Source organism: Rhinolophus sinicus, chromosome 16 (assembly GCF_057876585.1).
Source record: "Rhinolophus sinicus isolate RSI-liver-muscle chromosome 16, RSI-T2T, whole genome shotgun sequence".
Taxonomy (NCBI): domain Eukaryota; kingdom Metazoa; phylum Chordata; class Mammalia; order Chiroptera; family Rhinolophidae; genus Rhinolophus; species Rhinolophus sinicus.
Window position 1 is genome coordinate 30059183 of NC_142516.1, and position 22829 is coordinate 30082011.

Consider the following 22829-nt stretch of genomic DNA (forward strand, 5'->3'; position numbering starts at 1 on the left):
ACCAGCACATGGAACATTCGAGCTCATGCACTCCGACTCCCCCAGCTCATTTCACAGGTAGGAAAACTGAGGCCAGTGCAGCATAAGGGCCTTGCCTCCACTGATATTAAGTGCTTAAAACACCTTATGTTTGGAGCCAGGCGGAGGGGGCCCTATGGGACCAGAAGTCAATAACGATTGGACTAATAAATCAAGTAGTAGATAGTGAAATACAACAAACTCCAGAATCCATTGAACTAATCAATAACACCCGATTGCCTGATACAAACTGCAAATACCAAACACTGATTGCCAAACCCTCAAACCAGTAGACAACTGTTGTCTAATGCAGCGGTTTTCAAACTCTACCAGGCATCAGTCACCTGGAGGGCTTGTGAAAAGCTAGAATGCGGGATCCATCCTCCAGGGAGCCTGATCAAGTGGGGGGTGGGCTGAGAAGACGCATTTCTAACAAGTCCCAGGTAATGGACTGGGGACCATACTCTGATCTACAGTTTTATCTTCTCCACTCTAAAGCCTACTGGGTGGCCAGGTGGCTGCCACAGAGGGACTAGGGATTTCACTGGGAAACTATAGCCTGGTGGTCTCTCAATGGCATCTCCCCATCCTCGATGGTTCCCCCCTTAAAACATGTCTGGCCAGCCCTCCTTTTACCTCAGAACCCAGCCCTACTGCGTTATATTGAACTGGACAATTTTCGGTGTGTCTCCCTATGTGTGGAGGAGTCCCTCCACAATAGTCCCCAGCACACGGAACCAGCCTTGTTCCTCCTGGGATCCCCGGCGCCTGGAACAGGGCCTGAGACCTTGCACTCCAGGAGCCTTTAGTGACTGAGATTTGAGACTCACAGAAGCACAGCGATGTGCCAGGGTCATTCAGGTGGTCAGCGAGAGAGCTGGGCCAGAACACCTGGCATCTCCTCTGACTCCAAATGCCAGGAACTTGTTTTGACACGTCACCCACCACCACAGCTCCCTGAACAAAGCCTGACATGGGCAAATGTTGTTGGATCGATGACCTTCATCCTAAGGATGGGTTAAGAGGGTCCCCTGCAGCCCCATAACCTGCACTTTGCCATCATTCACCAGCTGGCTCTATCCTCTCAGCCAGCAGGCTCCAAAGTCAGATGCATCCCCCTGCAGTGACCCCTCCCAGGGGAGAATCCGGTGGCAGTGCAGTTGTGGAAGCAGCGTCCTCGGTCAGAAACAGATTAGACAGGGCCAGGAAAAAGGGCACACACCTGACAGGGCCCTGCATGCTGCCTGCACCCCACAGAATTGTCCCTACCAACCAACCAAAGCGTAGTAACAGAAAAAAACAATCCTTTCCTATTTCTCATGATTCTGTGGGTTGGCTGAACCCAGCTGAGGTCATCCACTTGGCTCCACTCAGCAGATGGCTACAATGGGCTGTAAATTCCAAGAAGACCCACTTAGGTGTCTGGTACCTGGGTGGGCCTCCACATGACCTCTCCACAGGGTTAGCTTGGCCTTCCTCACTGCGTGGTGGTCTCGGAAGAACTGGACTTCTTACATGGCAACTGGATTCCAAAAGGAAGAGAGAGGAAGGTTCTAGTTCCCTTAAGGCCCGGGTTTGAAAGTCTCAAAACATCACTCCAGCCATACTCGATTGGTTAAAGTAAATCACAAGGCACAGTCCAGATTCAAGAGGAAGGGAAACAGGTAACCTCCTGGTGGTTGGAGCAGCAGGGAAAGGATGGATGGAGACTGTCAGCTTCACTAGGGGAAATATTAGCGGCTTTCTGTCAGCCCAGGAAGTCCCCGGGAATGTGGGCGGCACATACCATTCTGGAAACTTCTGAACTATACAGCCCCCGAGATCTGGGAGGTCCATAACTAAAGAGGTCTTGAAGGTCAGCTACAGCAACATTTTGAGTGCCAAATGAAAAGGCCCTAGCCTGGGAGATAGGATTTCTGGGTCCTTCCATCGCCTTGCCCCTAATTCGATGTGAGACCCAGGGCAAGACCCTGTCTCTCTCTGAGCCACCCGAATCAGGCTGCCTCTGCCCATGGGTCATTTATCCATAACCCTCCTTCAGAGCTGACAGCTTTTGTTCTTTGCTGTTTTCTAGGCTCCTTAAGAAGGACAAGGACCTCTCTTCTCTGGTTTTAACAGCTTAACAGCCCGTTTGCCCGTGGATTTATAACCAGGAAACCTGGTGTTGCTGAATTTATCCCAATGCTGGGCTGTTTCTAAAAGAAGACTCTTTAGAACTACAGCAAAAATACAGAGCGGATTACTGGAACTGAATGTCAGAGAAGGGCTCCCAAATTGTTCTTAGTTTATGCTCCCATTATACAGATTGGTATACCGATCAGCCTGACATCAAAAGAACAGCAGAGATAGAGAGAATTGATTTATCCAAGCTCCTTCTCTCTTCTGGGGGCCCTTGCCAGTCTTTCCCCCAAATCCCTACTCACTAGGCTCAGGACTAGCCCAGAGGTCTCTGGATGCTCAGAAATTCCAAACCCCTGTGAGGCCACCAGAGCCCAGAGCCTTCTCATGCAGGCTTTGCAGTAGCAAGGACAATCTAGGGGAGAAACTTGGGAAGCAGAGAGCCTCTGGGGGTGGTGCTTCCTATTAATCTTATAGGACCCAGTGCTTGCCTGTGGGGACACTGGAAAGGCAGGGGGAGGCCCCCACCTGCACATACCACACTTCCCAGGCTCTGGCACCCATCCTACTGATTAGCTATGATGATAATAGAGTTCTTTCCATTTGAATGTCCCATCAGACCTCAGTTGTTGAGTGTCTCTGATTAGCTCACTCTACTCTCCTCCCAAACATAATCTACACTCTCCAGCTGCGTCGCCTTGGCTTATGCCGCTCCCTCTGTCAGGAATGCCATCGTGCCATCTGACCACCACTTACTGCTCATCCTCTCAGGCCCAGCCCAAGTGCTCCCTCCTCCAAGAAGCCCTCCCCCACCCCCTCCCCATGTTGGCAGAGACATCGCCCCTCTTTAAGCTCTCATCACGCTGTGCCTTCCTTTACTTCCCGAGGCTCTGAACACTTTCTGCCTTAGTCATAACAAGATTGCTGGGGAGAGGCAGCTCGGCAATGGGGATGCCTCCTGGCCTGGGAGTCAGCAAACCGGGGTTCTAGCTCTGCCTCTGCCTCTCTGTGAGACCTTGGGGACGTGCCTGCCCCGTCCTGGGCTTCAATCTCTTCAACTCTAGAATGAGGAGTTGGGCTCATTTCTAGTTATCCACAGCTTCATTTGTTGGCTACACCTACACCCCCAACCCCACCCCACCGCCATAACTGAATGCCTATGTCAGGCCCTGTCTTAGGTACTGGGGACACAGAAGGAGTCCTTGAGACAAGGATTCATGTACAAGTGATTGATTAAGACAGTGCTCTGAGGAAAAGCAGTCAGGGAGTGGTACGCAGGGGAGGCAAGGGAGGAAGCTAAGAAGGGAGTGGTTTGTAGCCAAGTCCTCCAGTGGGTAGCTTCAGTCTGAGCCACAGGGTGTTCTGAGTGTCAGGCACGCCTCAGGCTTGTCCTGCCCCACACTGGGGAGCTGGGCGCCACACTCCTGCACCTGCAAATCATTAGCTAAGGAGAAGCTGCATTCCCAGGCACGGCGGTCGGTCTGTGATCATGGGAAGTTTCCAGTAGCCTGGGGCAGGCGCTGAAGGAGAGTCACAGGTGCAGCTACATCACAGGAAGCACGAGAACCCAGAGCAGGGAGGACAGCAGCCACGGAACCCGCAAAAGGCCTCTGAGGAGCACAGAGTGGGGGCCGCCTGGGTCCACCTCAGAGACCCCAGGCCCCTGGACTCAAGGAGCTCACAGAGGGGAAAATGTGGATGCCAACAGGCGATCTGCAGTAAGTAATTGCCTCCGTTTTCCTGACCATCACCTGCCAAATGGGGGATGATGAACCAGGAGCTGAAGCGTGCATGGGGGAGGCGCTGAGCTCGCAGTATCCAGCCTGATTTGCATCTCCCTCTCCCCACCCCCACTCTGGGCTGCTGTCTGCACTGTTGCCAGCCGGATGGGTTAAGACAACTCAGGAATCCCAGGGTTCTGGCTCCCCACAGACTAATTGCAAACCCAGGATATCAAAATGGACTGATTTCCCCAGGGACGGGGACATGTTTTCATAATTCTGACAGTCCCCTTGCATCCTACATCCCTGACAGAGCCCAGATGTTAATCAAGCCATTTCCTGTGCAACTCTACAGTCCCACCTCTGGTTTGGGGGCAGAGGAGGTGTGGGGGATGAGGCAGGAACAGGGGGTAGGGCCCTGAGAGGGCTGCTTCTAGGTGACAAAACTGAGACTCTGTGAAGAGGGGCTCTGTCTTCCCGATTGATCCTAGAATCTGATCCTAATATTGTGGAAAGCTCACGCACTGCCAGAGGTGAAGGGTCTGTGGTCTCCAAGCCATGGCTTCCAAATCGTGCTACTTCTTTGCAAGAAGGGCCCACCAAGGTTCCTGGGAGGGAAGGGACAAGCAACTCTGCCCCAGTCTCCAGAGCATGGCCTTCCACATAACAGGCCACCTGGAAAGACATCTGCCCTGGAAGAGTCCCAGATGCACTGACCTGGTGACACCATTCCTCTTAGGCTGCAGAGCCTGGTGGGGGGTGGGGGTGGAGATAGGAGATAGGTCCAGCAAGCTGGGGCAGAGCCTGGCCTGGATCACAGCTCCTGGGTTCTGGCTGAATTTCCTCTCTTTTACCAGCCACCTCCTGCCCCCACTACCTCCCAACCAAATCTGAAATTCAGAGCATGAAGCCTGAAAGGAACCCAGTGTAAATCTCCTGCTGTCAGATGCTGGGTCCTCTCACAGCAAACGCTCAGCCAGCCTGAGCCTGGACCTGTCCAGCCACGGCGAGCTCACCGCCTCTCTGGAAGTTTCTCCTGTGTTTGTATAGCTCTGTTACAAAGCTTTTGCTCCTGTGCTTCCCCAGACTGCCTGCCACGGGACTTTCTCACTCTCCCTCTGCGCATCTCTTTTCCTCTCCTAGAACAGAACCCTTCAGACGTCAACAATAGTAACCACACTCATCATAGCACCTTACTCCTTAGAAAAGATTTCTGTTCGCGGGTTTCATTGAACTGCTTACCTTATGGACCCTTAACAGTAACAGCCTAAACCCTTCCCTGCTACTATTCAGGATTTTCTCCTTGACTGTGGCTCTTGCTCCTCATGAGAACACTGTCCAAGATGCACAGTACGAATCCCATCGGTCCATTTAACAGCAGCAGCCATCAGACGCGCTGGGATTGCTCAAGATCCATAGCACAGCTGGACCCCAGAGTTTCCCGTTTCCCTTAGAAGAACGCTTGGGTGCTGGGTCTCTGTGGCTGTGGGGTCCTCATTCTCTCATCTAGCAGGCGTCCCAGTGCTTCCCTCAAGGGCACATCCAACCTTGCCGGCCCCCTAATTGGGGTGACATTGAAACATGTGTCTGGCTCCTGTGGCTATGATATTCAAATCATCTGAGCCCCACATGGGAGGGTGGGGAGGTGGCTGCAAGGCTCTGAGCGCCCAGGATCCTGAGTCTGTGAGTATCTAGTCTCCTCGGTCTGGCTGCCTGCAGTTATGTGGGCCCACTGGTTAAATTCTGCGTGGGGAGCTGGGGCCCTGACCTTCAAATATAGGGCAACTATGGCAGCGGGAGGGAGCTGGAAGCTTCCTCTTAATGCCAGCTGATTCATTTTTTTCATTCACTTGGCCAGTTGGTGGGTGAGTTAAGTGACGCAGCCAGAATAAGCCGCTACGGGCTTCACTTTGGGGGCCGTAGCATCTTCCTGTTTGGAACTCCTTTAGAGACGGAGTTGGGGGAGACGGGGGAGCACTGGGTTAGGACTTAGGGTGAACAGCATTCGAACCCCAGTTTAGCTACAGCAGCTTGGTTGTATTGCTTTGGACAAGTCCCTCCCCTGACCTGGGCTTCAATTTGCTGGTCTTTCCAATGAAGGGATTGGATGCAGGGAGTCTAAGGGGCATTTTTCAGGATGACATTCTTCCTAGGCTCGTGTATACATGAGCTAGATAAATGCCAAGGACAAATACAGAGATTATAAACTGATGACCTAAGAATTTCATGTCTCAGCGGTGTGTCTTATTTAGTAAGCATACTGCTATATGGGAATATATTTTTACTTGGAATGTGTTTAGTTGGAAAGTGCATGTTTCAGTTTGGCCCATTCCCCGTCATTCCCTATTTCCTACAGCTGGTCCCTTTTGGGATCAATCTGTCCTCTGAAGACATTTGAGTTTGCAACCCCTGTGCTACTTGAGTCATTTTCTACGGACAGGGTAACAAGAGTGAAGGCAATAACAGCCACACGTGTTTTACGCTTCCAGTTTAACCAAAGTATTTTCCATCCATTGAAGTGTTTAGCTTGATGCTAGAGTCTCTGTGCAATTTCCACAGTCTCAGTTTCCTCATTTTCCCATACACATGGAGTTGTGGTAAGGATCTCATTGGCCATGTACAGTAGGGATTAAATTTGTTATTCTAAAAGTTGCCTGCCAGAGTCATTGCATTTTAGAGATGAAAGCTAAATTCGCCTTAGTGAATGATTGCTTTGTTTGGGAAAACACACTAATGGACCTTTGCTATCTAAAGGTAAGGCCCAGGATTCGGTTTTGTGGAGTTGGAGATGGTGGGAGAAGTTGTGATGGATGAATGGAAACAAAATTGCTCCACATAATACAGTAAAATTAGGTCATACTTGGGTAGAAATTTATGAAGTTAACTGATTCCAGATTTCTTGAGCGCTCAAACGCAGGATTTGGGGGCAGGCGGGTCCTTAAGACATGGGAGAGAAACACAAGAAAAGGCTTTTGTCCCTAAGCAGGAGCGAACCTGAGCAGCATGGACCAAGGGAGACACAATCAGTGACTCTCCAAAATGTTATCGCTTCTTGACGGTAATTCTAATTTTTTTAAATTAAAAATGCTAAACTGACAAATGTTAACACCCTAGAACAGAAGTCACCCTATAGGTCAAATCCAGCCCACTGCTCATTTTTGTACAGCCTGCAAGCTAAAAATGGTTTTTATATTGTTAAAGAGTTGGGAAAATCAACAGAATATTTTGTGACATGTGAAAATGATATAAAATTCAAATTTCAGTGACCATATGGAACGTTTTCCTGGAACAGAGCCACGCTCACTTGTTTGTGTATTGTTTACAGCTGCTCTCGCCCTGCAATGGCTGAGCTGAGCAGTTGAGTCAGACTGTGTGGCACTCCTCAGTTGACCATCGCCCGAGGAAACGGGCATAGCGCCCTTGAAGGAGGAGTGGGGGAACAGTCACCATAGAAACTTGCTGTGGTGTTTTGGGATCATTTCTCCTAAGGACCAGCCTCTTCTTCAGTCAGTGGGTTCCAGGTATGAAAACTGGCTCAGGTCTGTGGCCTGAGAAGTAAACACGCCTTTTTACTGGGGCAACCGTCCTCCATTCGGGTCCCATTGTGATTGTAGATGTGAAGTACCTCCTCCCTTATCAGATGCAGCAAGTCCCAAACAGGTTCTGCTGGGATTCAACCCTAGTGATCCACCTGGCAGCCAGCTGAGGATGGGGGCAGCTGTGGAGGAGAAGGCTCCTGTTTCCTTGGGGGGGTCGGGAAGGGGGAGAGTGCAAGGTTTACTGAAAGGAAGAAATGCTAGCTGCTACTACAGAGGAATGGGCCACCTCTGTGAACTTGAGCAAGTCAGGGGGTCAACGGAGTCAAAATTCTTGGGGACATCATCCAGAGGTGTCCACCCATGTTTCAAGGTCCCAGGTTTTCTTAACCAGGACCCTGCATATAACAGACCTACCTTGGCTGAGCATTTGAGTATCTATGGCCCTCTGCCATTCTATCAAGTCCTGAGTCTGCTGTCATTGCAAAGATACGCATTTCTTTGTCATCTACCAAAGACAGCTCTGCCTCTCACACTTCGCCTTTAACTATGTGTTAACTGCCCTCAGTTTCTCATTATACCTGGGGGACAGTGGGGGTCACACCTTAGTAAAAATCCAGCCAATTCCACTGTCCTTGTTGACACTCTTCCTCTCTATTCTTCAAATGCATGTGTCATTACACCACCAAGGGTGGTATACTTCACTGGGACTTTTCCCCAGGTCCCCACTTGTGAAATCTTCTCCGGCTGGGCCCCCACCTTGTGCCAAGAACTGTCAGGGCCCCACATTCCACTTGGAATAGGGTCCTTCTCGACTAGTAAGTGACCAAAACAGGCCCCGCATCCTATCACCTGACTGCCTGTTCTCATATCTCACCTCTGTTAGTTAGAGCCCTCCAAGGAGCAGACACCAAGATAGGGCTAGACGTGCATGAGATTTATTAGAAGCACCAATGAAGGACAAAGGGGGGTGGAGCAAAGACTCGGCAGAGGCTTCAGGCAATGATGCAGGTCTGATACCTATGGAAGGAGAGACAGAAGGAGGACTGGCGGGAAGGACGTGTGTCAGACTCCCGTGCAGTTTTTAGAAGGTCTTGGCCAACAGCCTGGGGAGTTCCGGGCACAGGTTAGAACCATCCCGTGATGGGCAGGAAGGGGCAGCGGCAGTACCCTGGCTGTGCTAGTCGTTGGTTGGGAGCAGCCCTGGTAAAGCGGGGCCTCAGCGTGATGATGTGATAGATTCAAAGGTGAGGTGAATGGAGGCTGTCAGTCAACTGTGACCCCTCAAAGTTTCCTTAAAGGAACCTCCCCGGCCACCACACCTCCGTTGGTTGGTCCCACCTTCAGTGCAATGCCATGAAAATTAATTTAGTTTACTGATCATAGAGCCAGGCAAAGGCATGGAATCAGGTGAAATCCAACAGGGCATTATTTGAAATTTTATGACAAGTGGTATCCCTCTGTCAGAAAGGAAAAACAGGGAAAGAATAGGGAATTCAATTAAGTATTGAACAAAGGGATTCATTGGCTGAAACTAGATGCAACGTGGTTGGCAGGGGTGCATGTTGCAGACCCATATCAGATGAATAATTTAGGTCATGGGGTAACTGGTACCTAGGGGGCCTGTTCCATTTGAACAGTATGGGCTTGGGATTCCCTGATGTCACATTGAAAAGTACGTAAGAGGAATCACCCAGCATGAGTATGGCTCTAGTGCCAACCACAACCTCCAGGCAATAAGCAACTGTTGTCTTCTTAGATGGTGGCTAGAGCATGGCCATAAATGAGGGATTAGGCACCTCAGCTCACTTAAAATGAGGACAGACCTCAGTTCACTTGGGATGAGAAAGTAATTCCCTTAGTGAAAAGTGGTCTTTTGAACCCCTGGAAGGTGTACATTCAATACAGAAATAATGAAGTCAATTAAACCCATAATATAAATATGTTTATGTTACTTTTAGAAAAGATCTGTACGTATTTGGTATTTGCAGGGTGTGTGATGTGTTAAGAGAATTTGGCATATCTGAGATTACACTGTAAATATGTAATTGAGTAATTGATTTTAGACTTGTGATTTTAAATGAAAAGTTGTAGGAGAATTTGATTAGTTTTGTAAACAGTATTGGAATGCTTATGAGATTCACCATATTTATCATTTTGATTTATTAAATTTGCAAGAGTAATTTAAGTGCTTGGAAAGGTTTTGCTTGTTAGGTCAGGCACGTGAAGTGCTTTGAACAAAAACAGGATGCATCAAATTTATAAATACACTTCAAAATGCTTAAAGGAAGCTAATGAAATAAATTGTAAATGAGACCGTTTAAGGGAATTTGGATGTACAATTAGGATAACAAAATTTGAAATTAAATTTAAAGGCTTAGGGAAAAATAGGTTTTTAATTTATTACTTTTTTCTGCATTAAAAAATTATTCCCAGTCATCAAGAACTCCCTCTGAAACTCATTATGTCCAAAAAGGAATCCAACATTGTTCTCCATCCAGATGTTGGTTCTGGAAGGTGAATAATGTTACCATGAAGTCAGGTATGCAGGTGAGCATCCTGGGGCCACCTTGCTCCTTCCCTTTCCTCCTCTGCACATCTAAGAGGCTGTTGCTCACACACCCTCTTCATGTCATAAGATCTGCTCTCCCGTCTCCCCCTGCCCTTGGGCTAGGCTCACCCAGGTTACTTACTCATCTGCCTTGCAGGGGCCTCCCTGTCTCTGGTCTTCTTCTCCTCTCCTCTCCTCTCTCTTTTCTTCTATTATGAGAATTGCAAAGACAAAGCTAAGAGGAGAGGAGAGCCCCAGCTTGCCTGGCTCTGGCTGCCTCTGTACATCTGCTGACTTCCTGGCAGCCCCAGAAGTCTGTGAAGAGACATTCTCTGGCTGCCTCACTCCTGGGTGGCAGATGGTCCTTCTAGACCTTCCCGCCTAGAATGGCAGTGTCATCTCCACGAGCCCAGTTATTGGAGACTTGGTGGTGGTGGTCACTGGCCAGGATGTACGTGTAAGGAAAGGTGCAGCCTGCTTTCTCTGCCCACCTGCTTCTCCCGCTGGGCCTCTGATTTGTGTGGAGGTCCTGGTGAGGGTAAAGGGGACAGCAGCCATCTTCTCTGGGCCTTCCCCCTGCTGATCACTTTCCTCCAAGGATTGTGTCACCTGACCTAACTCTGACCTCTTGGAAGGCAGAGACCTATCTCTGCCATTTCTGTCTCCCTTAAGGCAGAGATGGGCATTGACTGGAGGCCAAGGAAGCAAGGAAAGGACGCTACCTTTTGTAACAAGACAATGGGAGCAGGAACCCAGACCAGCTCCACCACAGGTGTGAACCTGAGTAAATCATCACCTTTTCTGAGTCTGGTTTCCCCGGACCCCTTATAAAGTATTGGAGACCTTTCGCCCAGCAGAGCCACTTCTAGGGGTTTGTCTGAGGAATATACTACTCTTATATACATACAGAGAGACACAAATAAGGATGGTAGCCTTGCTAGCAACAGTGAACCATATCAGTCTAAGTGTCACTCAATAGAAGAATCCTTGAATAAGTTATAGTACACATATAGGTTGTGTCAGTCAGGCTCAAGTCAAGAAATAGAATTTGCACTAGTTATGTTTTTCCCCACAATAGTCTGTTATGAAAAATTTCAAACACGCAGGGAAATTGTGAAGTGAATACTCATATACCCACTAAAATGAACAGTGGGCCTTACTCGCTTTATCACATATCCTATTCACATTATTCATCTGTCTATCCATCTTATTGTGGGGATGCATTTCAAAATAAGGTGCAAACAGCAATCTGCTTTACTCAGAAACACTTCGAAATGTGTATCACTAACGAGAGTTCCATATTTGTTTACAGTTGTTTTCTAAGGTAAATTTTCATATAATCAAACACATAAAGTGAAGTCTACTGTTCTGTGGGTTTTGCCAAGTTCATCTACCTGTGTAATCCAAACCCCTCCCAAACTACAAAACATGGCTTTCACACTAGAAACTTCCCTGTGACTCTTCCCTTCCTCCACCTCCACCTGCAAACACGGTTCTGAAGTTTTCCACCAGCACTTAGCTGTGTCTGTCCTAGACCATCGCAGATATTGACTCAAACTGTGTGAGGCCTCTTTCAGGCAGCCCAGTGTTCTCCAGGTCCAGACTCAGTGTTACTGCATGTATCGGTAGTTTGTTTCTTCTTTTGGCTGAGTGCTTTCTGTTAAATGGAGATATCACTGTCTGCTTGTCCATTCTCCTGTTGATGGACGTTTGATAGAGATTTCCAGTTTTTGTCTATTTGTGAATAAAGCTGCTATGAATTTTTTAAAAACAATTCTTTTTGCGGTCATATGTTTTCATTTGTCTTGGATAGATACCTAAGACTGGACTTGCTGGTTAATGTTTAGATTTATAACAAAGACCCAGCACTGCCCATGCCCAGACCATGACCTGGCCCATGTCCTCTCCCATTCTTTGCCCAGTGCAGATGCCATCCTGCTGGTGCCATTGCCCTCCCTTCCTAGTGAATTCTCTCTCAAGACCATCATTCCCTTGCATCCTTGTCGTCTGGTTTTCGTCAGGACCTCTCCATGCCCTCAGCTACACTTTGGTAATTGTAACACTCATAGGTAAGGGTCCCTGTGCCTCTTGTTCCAGGAGGCTCTTGCAAATGTTCCTGTCTTCACCCCCAGGAACCAACTAATGGGATCGAAACTGGGCAATAACTTGGCATCTAAGCTGATTCTAGGCCCTAAGTGAGCCCAGATGTTCCACAGACAGATCTGACCCATGGCCACCAGTCTGAGTTCTTCTCAGACCCATTCAGGTTGGCTGGGGCAGCGGCTGTGGACAGCTGGACTCCCTGGAGCCTGGTCCCAACCCCTGGACCTGTCCAGGCCTAACACCTCGCATCTCTCCAGGATGTCGGTAAGGGGCTACCAACAGGTCACCTGTACGTTCAGCCTTCACCCAAACATGTTATCGTATCACTTAGAGTGCTGTAGAGTGTTTAGAGTTCACAGAGTCCACTGTTTAGAGGCTAAGAGTACAGGCACCGAGCACAGAAGCCTGGATTCCAGTCCTGACGCTGTCCTTCTCCAGACATTTCTCACTGCTTCTGCGATGAGGGCATTTCAAATACATGGTAAAATAGAGAGAAACCTCTGCTGAGCTCCTTTTCTCCTAGAAAACCTGAGCTTTAGGACCTTGGTGAGATTCTCACCTCTGAACCTCAGGTTCTTTGTCTATAAAGAGGTACACAAATTGCAGGTGGTGGTGCTGTGACAGCTGACCTATAAACTTGGGCAAGCCAGGAGAGCACAGGTAAATGGAAGCCCCTCCTACCACCTGGGGCAGCCCCCTGGCTCTTGAATTCGTGCCTGATTCACAGCCATCACCCACACAATCCTCACTGTAGCCATAGCAGAGAGGGTGGGAATTATTAACCCTATTTACAGTGGAGGAATTGAGGCTAAAAGCTGGAAATTGACCTGTCACATCCCCAGGTGGGGCACCTGGGTTTCTGACTGTTTTTGTCCAGCTGTAGATTATATTAATGCATGGTGAACTCTCACCTGCGGAGAGGGAAGGGTAGAGCCTGGTGGCTAGAGACCCAAGTTCAGAGCCAGACTGCCTGGGTTCTGATCCTGACGCACACCTAATAGGGCAAGTTACCTGTAATGCAGGGTCTCAGCTCTGGCTCCCCACACAAGAGCACAGGACATGGTGAGGCCAAAAAGGAACAACAGAGCCATAGATAGGGGAGTCATACCACTATATTCTCGACGGCGGCTGGTCAAGACACAAAAGCAAACATCCGCCAGTACCCCAACAGGGGTTGTTCCTGCACCCCCGTCTCGCTAGCAGCCAGGTGAGACACAGAAAGTAGGATTCACAGGATCCACAAGCGACCATCCACGCTTGCTAATCCCACTTGCTAGCCGCAATCCGCCGTCCGCTTCTCTGCCAATGAACCAACCACCCCCATAGTGTAGCCACGGCAGTTATATTAGTGGCTAATGGCTAACTGGTAACAGCTGATGGCCACCCAGCCACAGTGGATGGTCATCTGATTACAGCTGATAGCCAGCTAATAACCGAGCCAGCACCTTTTCACTTGAGGCCGAGAGCTTGGAAACTGCTCTCTGGGACTCTGTCCCCACATTACCTAACCTCTTTGTACCTTGGTTTGTTCATCTTTAAATGAGTACTCTGAGAGGACTTATATTGTCAATAATAAAGCATTATTATTAGGAGATCCAAGATGACAGAGTATATAAACACTGCCTACTTCCATCCGTGAACACATTAAAATTACACTAAATTATAGAACAATCAACGTGGTTCTATAATTTAGTCTGGCTGAACAGAAGTTTTATAACTAAGGATACAAAGAAGAAGCCACATTGAGACTGGTAGGAGGGGCAGAGACGCAAAACGGGCTGACCCCAAACCTCCATGTGGCGGTTGAGAACAAGGAGGGATATCTCAGGCACAGAGGAGCGAGAGACCCCAGCCCCACACTGGGCTCCCCAACCCAGAGTACTGGTGCCAGGAAGAGGTGCCCCCACAACAACTGGCTGTGAGAAACAGTGGGGATTCCAAACATCCAGGTGGGATGGAAGGCTGCAGGAAACCCAGACATCTTCCTAAACAGCCCGCGCACAAACTCTCTCACTCGCAGGCACTCACCTCGGGCTCCAGCGGAGAGACAGTAACTCTGGGGGTATCGAAGGCATACCGGGGACACACTGAGGGACAGCTTCGGAATGAGAGCTAGAGGACAGTTGCCATTTTTCCTGTGTAAAGTAAAACACGGGGAATATAGTCAATAATACGGTAATAACTATGTATAGTGGTACCAGTTAGGTATTAGACTAGTCAGGGGGATCATTTCTTAAATTATATAAATGTCTAACCACTACGCTGTACACCTGAAATATGAGGCCAAATTAAATTTGCGAACTTTCCACCGTATAAGTGCACAGTGGAAACTTCACGAACTTAATTGTCTGACTGCATATAAAATAACATTCAATGTCAACTGTAATTGAAAAATTTAAAATTTATAAAGCAGCCAAAAGGTGAGGGGAATAAAAGGTCCAAATGTCCAGGTATAAAACAAATAAGTCATGGGGATGTAATGTACAGCCTAGGACATACAGTCAATAATACTGTGACAGCGTAGTACAGGGTCAGATGGTTGCAGGACTTGTCATGATTATCACTTCGTCAGGAATAACAATAGTTATTCAACATATTGTGTACACCTGAAACTAATATGATACTGCATGTTAGCTATTTTAATAAAAATCTTCTTAAAAAGCATTATTCTGCACTATGAGACTGAAATGAGTGAACACAGGTAAAACAGAATGATACGCAGCACGTAATAGATGTTTCATAACATCTGTGAGATGTTCGCTATTATTATAAGGTCTCCCTCTTATTCTACGGGACACGGCCTGTGTCCAGGTCCTGTCCGTATCCCCATCCTCCGTCCCCCAGAGCGGGCCCAAGGCCGCAAGGCGCTCAGGGACTGTTAGCTGAATGAGTGAGTGCACGAATGCGTTTAGATCATTGGAAGCATTGTGACTTGAGAAGAGGCAAGTCTGGGTGACGCATCCTGGCACTAACCCTGCCCGCAGCCCCACGCGTGTGCACTTCCCAAACCTTCCCAGTTGTCCCGGCAGGATGAACTGCAGCCAGGCCTCCGTGGAGCTGCATTTCTCCAGCTCCCAGTGCCTCTCCTGCTGCTAACTGCAGAATTCCCCCTGTTAAGGCTTTGTTTCCAAAGTCAGACCTTCTCAGCCAGGACACTGCAGCTAATGATGTCCATGGAGACCGTGGAGGCTGCCTGCACGGCCTTGCCCCAGGTGCCAGCCCCGGGAGAGCAGTTTGCCAGGGGCGCTGCAGCCTGGAGTGGAGCCAGGCTGGCGAGCACATGCCAAGGCCTAAGAGTCTGAGCTGCAGGAGCCTTTACACCATCTGCCACAGCTGCCTCCTCCTTGCGTGGAGCGAGGGGACACCGGCCCAGGGGCCCTGTCTCCAGGAGTCAGGGCAGAGCTAGGCCTGGAATCTAGGGCTGTTGACCACCTCTCACACACACACACACACACACACACACACACACACACACACACACACAGTGGGTCTCACACTTGAGCCGGCATCAGACCCCCCAAAGGGCTTGCTTAATTAACAATTAATGGGTCCCACCCCCAGGTCTGATTCAGTGGGTCTGGAGGGAGGCCTGTGAGTTTGCATTTGACAAGTTCCTAGATGATGCTATTGTTGCCAGTTGGGGACACTTTGAAAACCATGTTTTAGGAAACTGCCTTGTACCTAGGAAGGCGAATAGAGCCCAAGAGCATGGTACTGAGGAGGCTGGGATGGCAATTGCCTTTTGGAAGGAAATAGGACACAGTCGAAAAAAACTAGAAAATCCTACGACCAACAGGTCTCAGGGGAAGGCAGAGTGGGGGTTGTGGGAGATGGGCTCCTGGCAGGTTACGGTTAGAGTGAGGCAAGGTGACTAGGAAGCAGCACGTAAGGAGACGGTCCTCTCAGGTTTGTGCACATGCAGGTTGGGCACCTGCAACAACCTGAGAGGGAGTGTCTCTTTCTGTGTTGCCCTAGGGACTGGCTTGCTTCTCCCCAATCCCAGCTCTGCCTGAGGGGTCCTAGCAGGAGCCCACTCTGATATAATCTTCCTGGGTTCCACATGAGCATTGGGTTTTAACACCTGCCCACGTGGTTCTAATGGGCCCCAAAGTCTGAGGACCGCTGGTATAGACAGCTTCAGAGGCTGTCAGAATCAGTGTTGGACACAACATGACATAGAACTCACATGGGCATGAATTCCATTCCTGACCCTGCCACTAACTAGCTAGATGGCCTGGGTCAGGTCACCTTCTCAATTTCCTCTGAGCAAATGGGAATATTCACACCCTCTCTGGATCAAAATATTAATCATGATGATTAGAGTTCAACACTTAGGCCACATATCCTCAAGTTTGCCTTGAGAAAGCTTAAGAACTCTCTGGGCCTCAGTTTCTCCACTTGTAAAATTAGAGATCGGACCACAAGGGGCCTCTCTCCAATACACTGCCTGTTTCTGCCTTTGCACCATGGTTCCTTTCGGAGTGAAACACCGGACCTTCCTTCTCAGCTGAATGCCTCTACCTCTCCATCCAGGCATGGCTCAGGGTTGTCTCTCCTCCCTGCATCCCCACCCCCCACTCCCACCTCCGCAGAGCTTACTTCCTACAGGGAGCCTTCCCTGACTACCCCCTCCCAAGCCCAGGTTAGGGGCCCTATGGTCACCAGAGTTCCCTGGCCAATCCTGCCCTTTACATGAGATATTATAATTGTCTAAATGTTTGTCTGATCTCCAGTTAGATTGGGATAGCCCTGTAGGCACTCTGTATGTTGACCTCGGGTCCTTAGTAGGTGCTCATCAAACCTGTGACTGAAAGTAGAATGAATGACTGCGGGACGTTGTGAGCAACAGAACTCACAGCTAATTTGTGCTCCAAGCTTGTGGCCTTTACCAATCTGACTCGACTCAATGTTTAGAAGCCTGAGGAAAACCTCGTTAATTTAGGTCTCTTCCCTGCTGACATTAACCTCAATGACCTAACTGTGGGAGGAACACGGTTTTCTGCATGGCTAAAGAGGGGCTCAGTTACAGGCCCGGGTGTGTGTGGACCACAGCCTCTCGGAGGTGCACGCACCAGTGTACAAAGCACTTTCGCATCTGCTGTCGCCTCGCTGGGAAGATGGCAAGGCAGGAATTACGGCCATCACACTAGACTATGAACTGCTTGAAGGCACGCATCTTGTCTGTTTTGTTCGCTAAGATGTCCTCGGCACATGATAGGTGCTCAGTAAATATTTGTTCAGTGAAAGAATCTTTTATTTTACAGATAAAGGAAAGGGAGACCCAGGAGGGCTAGGCGGTTCTCCAGGTTCAGCGAGCTGGAGCATCAGAACACAGGCTTCCGACTTCCTGGGCCCCTTTCTGTTGCCCTGAATGTGCAGTGTCTAATCTGGTGCAGAATTTATGTGCCCCAATCTGCCAACTTTTTCTGCCTCTCTGCTCACACTTACCTCATCTTTTCAAAGGCTGGGGTGATGGTACCCAACATTCAAGCCCTGGACAGGGCCCGGGAACACATCTCCCACAGCCCAGCGTTTTCTCAGCCTTTGGCCTCAGTGGGTTAGCCAATCTACAGGCATGACTGAGTGTGCCCAATAACAGTTCACTTTCCTCTACTGCTGGCAGAGTCCTAATTGCCCTTCCCATTGGAGGCACAGAGCAAAAGCGTCTCCCCTCCTCCAACCTGGTCCAGCCCTAAGCTCAGTATCTCTCAGGGATACTTAGGAGTCAAAGAGAAGAGCCAAGAGAGGCTAAACTAGGCATTTCACACCTGTTTCTAAGTCGGATGGGGACAGATGGTGGCTGCAACATGGCAATGGCTGGGACAGTTCCGTCAGGGTGAGAACCATGCCCCTCTTATCCCCCAGCAGCGAATGATGGCAAAACCACAACACCTGCACAGAGAAGTCAACGCCCAGCTCTTGAGGGCATTGTCTAGTTTCTTTTAACACTTGCTATAACAGGACAACTAATGGCCCATAAGACTTTAATCTTAGCTCCATCGCTGGCTTACGTGTTACCTTGAGGAAGTCAGCCCATGCCATCCAGAACATTCAGGAAGAGCTGCCTTAAAGGAATGGAAATGAGCGATGGCAGTAACTATGATTCGCTTAGTACTTCCAAAGCACTAAAGTTTCCAAAGCACTTTCACACACATCATTTTGTTTACTCTTCAGAGCATGGCTGTGCGCCCATTTTAGAGATGAACAAGTAGACAGATGGCTTAAGGGCTTGTGTTTGGTCAATCACACTGGTATTATGAGGCAGGGCAAGAACTTGAATCATGCTTTCTGACTAAAACACTCATGTTTTTCTCTTCATTTCTAGTCAATTGACTTCAGCAAGCATTTCTCTCATCACACCCTGCACCAAGGCCCAACGGACAAGCCAACAAATGAAGATACCGTGGTGTCTGCCCTCTGGAAGCCCAGAGTCCAGTGGCAGAGTAAGACACACACAGACTTTATAAACAGCCCTGAGAAGAAAAGGCAGATGACCCGTAGGTCTGATGAGTAATGTTTCATGAAGCAGCTAGAAGAATGAGGAGGTGCTTAGTGGAAAGAGAGAGGGGGAAGAGGCAGAGACATGTCACCGCCAAATGCAGAGTCTGCACAGGGGACAGAGGGTCCCAAGTGTCCAGGCAAAGATACAGAGAAGACAAGGCTAGAGAGTAGCTGACCCAGGGCAGGAAAAGCCGGGGCTGCAGACTAAAGCGGTCAAGTTTCTTCCTATATGTGGCTGGGAAGTTTTGAAAGGCTTTAAGTACTGTCAACTAGCTCAGATCTACTTTAAAAACTGATTTTAAAAAATAACTTTCTTGCTATAAATGTTCCTTGTAGAAAAAGGAGACAAAGGAAAGAAAATAAAAATCACCTTTAATCACATTGCCCAGAGATAAACAGTGTTTTCTATGAATATATATATATACATTTTTCTACAATGTCACAGTATCAGTTAATATTCCTTTATACCTTTTTTCCACTTATTATTTCGTGAACAGCTTCCACGTCAATCAACATTCTTCTTCCACCACGGTTCTAATTTTTGGAGGGATCATGGTCCCCAACACCCTGAAGATCTTAGGGAAGCACAGACCCCCTCCCCAGAAAATGCACATCCCCAAATATACACCAGTTGTGTTGCCAGGCAAAAATGCAGTCCCAGGGTTGTCAGTTTTTTGGATGTTTCCAAAATCCATTTCGCATATGAAATCTGGTTTTCAAAGGTTGGCCACTCACATGAAATATTAAAAATAAACATGAAATGAAAACACTGAGGGAACCAAACTTGCCAGAGGCCTCAGTCTGTTCCGGGGTAGCCGGTTTATAACCGCTGGGCAAGGCCCAGGTAGCACGTAGAGAGTTAGAGCTTGTGGTCAGACCTAACTCCTGCTTCCAACCTGGACTTGTCTTCTGACACAGCCAAACCACTCTCTTCAATTCCCACTTCCACACCTGGGTTCATGCTGCTTCCATACATGAAAGACGCGTCCCACGCCCCACCCCGGCCACTGGCATTGTCCAGATGCCACTGGAGTCTCTTTAGGCCTTTGCGGGTCTGCACTTTGGACACTTGCCAGGCTCTCTCTCTTCCTAGCTGTTTGTAGCTCCATCTCCAGTCCTCTGCTGCAATGGGAATTCCTGGAAACATTGTTTGATTCATCTCTGTGCCCCTCCATGCAGGAACCCCCACCACCAAAGAGTGGGTACAGAGCAGGTGCTTAGGAAACACTAGTGTGGGTAAGACACCCGGCAGCATTCATCCCTGTGCAAGTGGAGCAGACGGACGGATAATTACAGCCCGGCTTTAGCAATCTGCCAGGCATTCACCCCTCAGGCTGTGTGAATTGCTGTGAAATTCTTATGAAGGAGAAAGCAGAAAGTGACGCTTAGAAAGGAGACTCCAGGAAGGAGGAGAAAGGAAGGAACGCCTTTGTGAGCCCTGGAGCCAGGCCTGTGCTGACTTTGAATCACGGAGATAAGGAGCCGGAACCAGTTGGGTGCCATCAGGAGGCCCACCCTGGTCACGCCCCAGCCCTGCCCTGCTGTGACTTTGGGCCGGTGACTTCCCCTCTCTGAACAGTAAGAGACAGAACCAGTTCACCTCCTAGAGCTCTCCTTTCTAAACTAAGATTCTGTGTGGCGGTCGAGGGGGGCTGGAGTGTCCCTTTAAGAAGCCAGAATTGCCACCACCTCTTGCTGTCTGTCTCCTTCTCTGGTCCTCTCACAGTCGTTCCCCACTTCCCTTCCTCTGCCCTCTTCTCCCCTAATGCTCCAGTTCATAAACTTGCTCACATTGTTTCACATGGACTAGCTTAGAAATAAAGATAAGCTCTCAATTATTTACCCAATATATGACCAACATGACTGGTGGCAATAGCCAACGTAAAATATAATTGACAAGGGCTAAAATACCACAAGGTGGAAATTTTCATTGACGAAAAAGTGACAAAAAAATCAAATCTTGACACTGATTTGCTAAATATGGCACAGGAAACTTGAGCTTGCTCAAAATAGTAGCCAAGAAAAAAAACCCACAGTGGCAGATATTATGAATCAATTAAAAAAACCTAATTAATAAACCAAGTCTTCTTGGTGAAACAATAGCCTTGATCGGAATAATTTCAGTAAGATTAAGAAGACATAAACTAAATGAAAGAGAAAAATGACCAAAGATATCAATTAACTATGGTCTGGCTTTGAAAAATAATTTTTCCATAAAAATTAATCAGTGTTGATATAATTCTCATTAAAATATTGATAACAGCAGAGTCAAAGGTGTAGGCCTGGGCGCAGTGGGGATGACACAGGTGAGTGGGATTGGTTAACCTGTCTGCCATCTTTTCCCACTCACTTGGCATCACCCACTGCCTGCGACAAGCAGGTTCCTCCTGATTTGTAATCATCACTGTCTTCCCAGTGGTTTTTGTGTTTCCAAAGGAGTTGAGTTTTCACCACTAATCGCTGCCTCCTTAATCAATTAATGAGACTTAAAAGGTCATTTATCATTGGAAATTGCAACTGCAATCACCAGAGCACTACAGTGGCCCACAGATGCTAAGGAACCGCATCCTACATTGATAATTGTATCCCGGCTTTAATGAGATTCTTATTAACATATACATTATTAATTAGACCATTAATGCAGATTTCATCTTGAGTCACATCAGGATTCCCAATAGCTCACATGGTTATTAAACCTTGCTAATTTTCACAAGGAATTAATATTACATTAAAGGTTCTCTCCACTGTGTATTCCAAATTAAACGCTTACTTAGGACATCTCACCCGCAGCATCCACTCATACTTGTTAAAAGAGGAATAAGAAGAAAGCATTTTCATGCTAAGACCTGAGAGCTTCCTTTTTTGCAAGAGACGGGTATCTGTAAGTAGTTAGGGAAGGAAAGTCTGAGAGAGGAAGGCCCGCCCTCCCTACCCCCCACGTCTCTGGAGGAGCCTACTCTTCTTTAATTAGTAAGGTTTCCTAAAGTGTCTAAAATAGAATATTTAATTTTGTTCGTATTATAAAGTATCGTTTACTCACTGTAAATAACTTAGGAAATCACATAAGCAAAAAGGAGAAAATTTTCATCACCCATTCTCTCAGCACTTGGTAATTATCACTCTGAACGTCCTCATGTGCTATTTTAGTCTATTTTCTCTACGCTTAAATAGACGTCCTTTCACACAAATAAAATATACTCTACTTATTGTTTTAAAACCTTCCTTTTCACTTAATATTTCACAAACACTTTTCTGTACCAATAAATATTCTTTTAGAGCATCATTAATTGTCACATTATACATATCAATCTATTTCATTCTTTTAAATGGTTATGGAATCCTCAGCTTGCTATGTCAACTTCATTAGGCTAAATTGACATAAGTCCCCAGTTATTCAGTCAAGCACTAATCTAGATAGTGCATGAAAGTATTTTGTAGCTGTAATTAAAAGTCCATAATCAGTGGACTGTAAGGGAGATTATTCTAGATAATCTATTTTAGATTACCCTAGACAATCTATTTTAGATTATCCTAGATAATCTATTTTAGATTATGCTAGAAAATCTACATGGCCTGATTCAGCCCGTTGGAACCTGAAGAGCAGAGTTGAGGCTTCCCTAAAGAAGAACAAACTGTGTGTGGACTGCAGTTTCAGCTCATGCCCAAGAGTTGCAGCCTGCCCTTCCTGAGGGCCCGCCCTATGGATTTCAGACGCGCTTAACCAGCACCCTACACAGCCTGTACCACAGGCAGAAGTGGTTAGCAACTGCTCCAGGAAACCTTCAACCTTCCCCTCTAAAATCTTACTCCCCAGCTACTCCCAGATTTGCAAAAGCCCTAACTCCTATGTTAAACCCCCCTTCCTGTACTGTTTGTAACAGCTCTGTGTTCCCAATTAAAACCACTAGTTGTTCAGGGGAAGAGATCTTTAAAATGGGAATATGAAATTATTTTACTAATATTAAAAGTAAGGGTATTAAGGACACCATAACTAGAGCATGGTAGTCCATGGCACAAACTGGCAAAACATTGCTTAAATTACTATTAAACTATTATTACTTGTAGTTATCTGAAGTCGGGTACCTGCAGGAAGAAAGTCAGGTGGCCAATTAACTGCTGCAGTGGAATATTACAGTGAAAAATAAAGAGTATAAGGACTGTGGATTTAGTTGACTAGTTCTAACCGTGCTGAAGAATTTGAAAAAAAGACAATGGTGAGCTCAGGCTTTAAGTTCCCATTTCAAGGCCTGAGTAAGAAAAGGTAAAGCTTTGGTGACTGCC

At 47.7% G+C, this 22829-nt stretch overlaps 1 long non-coding RNA gene across 1 annotated transcript in view; it reads right to left on the reverse strand.

Annotated features, from left to right (window-relative positions):
• LOC148754983 (uncharacterized) overlaps positions 1 to 22829 on the reverse strand; it is a 116470-nt gene that overhangs the window by 63571 nt on the left and 30070 nt on the right. Inside the window, exon 2 of the long non-coding RNA XR_016019366.1 lies at positions 14076 to 14182. This is a non-coding gene — a long non-coding RNA (uncharacterized LOC148754983). The remainder of the gene's footprint in view (positions 1 to 14075; positions 14183 to 22829) is intronic.